This window comes from Gadus macrocephalus, chromosome 20, assembly GCF_031168955.1.
Source record: "Gadus macrocephalus chromosome 20, ASM3116895v1".
Taxonomy (NCBI): domain Eukaryota; kingdom Metazoa; phylum Chordata; class Actinopteri; order Gadiformes; family Gadidae; genus Gadus; species Gadus macrocephalus.
In genome coordinates, this window is record NC_082401.1 from 7,501,503 (window position 1) to 7,503,207 (window position 1,705).

Below are 1,705 nucleotides of genomic sequence, written 5' to 3' on the forward strand. Positions count from 1 at the left end.
GGCTAACAGGCTATCTTTTTGGGGTTTATTATGTTTATTTTTTACAAGGTTGACTGATTGCATTTGCAAAAAAATTTTATTTCTGATTTCTAATTATAATATATATTGTTCCCGCACTTTAAATGAAAAGTTGAATATGACATTAACTGAACTCTCATATCATTTTCCATACTGAAATCTCAATGTTGTCTTTAACGAAACTTATAGCATGTTGACCTTTTGGCTCACAATGCGACTAGCCTGTCTAGTGATTTAGTCAGGAGCAAGTGTTAAAGAGATAGGCTAAATCTCCTCCGGAAGCGCTTTCCTCTCCTTCGTGTCTCAGCTCTCTCCCCATGATTAAAAAGCGCCAAGGAGTTAGTTAAGTGCACGGTAGGCGCAAGTGCACTGCCTGACGGCTTAACATACTGATTATTCAAGCCTCTTAAACTAAGCCACGCACACACTCCGCTGATGAATGTCTACACTGCCTTCTCTCTCTCTCTCCCTCTCTCTCTCTCTCCCTCACTCCGTTCTATTCTCTGTATCTTTCCCCCTCTCTCTCTCGCTCTCTCATTCCCTTTTTCATAGAGGGATCGGCAGCATAGACAGCTCGGAAGAGGGGGGGAAAGAGCCAACCTGTTGTGTGGAAAGCAGAGGGGATCAGTGACACAGTGGTTCATATAAAGCCAGGGCTTTATTTAGACATAAGCCTTCTCTCATGTGTAGCCTCTGTAGCCCGCTAGCTAGACACCGGCGTCTCTCCCTGCTGGCAGGCTCCCTGTCTCGTCACCCCCCTGAAAATGATGTGTAATAGTTGCATTTCCTTTGGTACTTTGTGTTTACATAATCTTTTGCCTGCTTGTCAGTAAAACAAATGAGTGGCAGGAATCACATTATAGTGAGATTGGTAGGTTTGTTATATGGAACAGAAGCATCATCATCATTGCTGTAGGAGTAGATTATTTGATCTGTTTTTTTTTTTTATCTTGCAGATCGGCTTAATGTTGAATTACTCCTTTTTTAAAGGGCCCCTATCAGCAAATATACAGCTATATTTCTGGTCCCATATGTGTGACGGACAACAAGTGGAGGCGTCCACCTCAATGTATGATGGATAGATCCATCTACCAGCCTACCCAGTGGACTGGACCCACTGTGAGGCTTAAACTATCAATCATAGAGGTGGACTCTCCCACGTGGGATGCCACCAGCTCAAAGGGCAGGGCAGATTTTGAAAACGGCATTTAATGGCTAATCACCCTCAAACCTGAAGGTAAAATAGTGTCTCTTAACTTCAGACAATACACTATAGTTGGCGCTGGTCGGTACCAACTACAGCCAAAGCCTGTTCCATCTCCCTGCTAAAAATAAAAACCGACAACAACCAAATGAAAATCATCTAGTGTAATCAATACCATACGTTATCTACAATCTCCATTACCTGACCCCGGCTTCATACACCAGGCCACATGCCTAAGCCCTACCTTCTTATTAAGTACATTTATCTAAAATGTTGGGATGCGTTGGATGAATTGCCTCAGAGGACTAAATTGTAAATTATGAAATCACATTAAAACCGGATCATAACCAAACAGTAGACACAATAACCCTTCGTGATGTAATCCACTAAACAGCAGTGATTCAAACGCCACATCTCGTAGGTAAACCATCAGCGGGTGACCATACCCTTTAAGTATTAACACAAGTACATTGTATCTTGCAT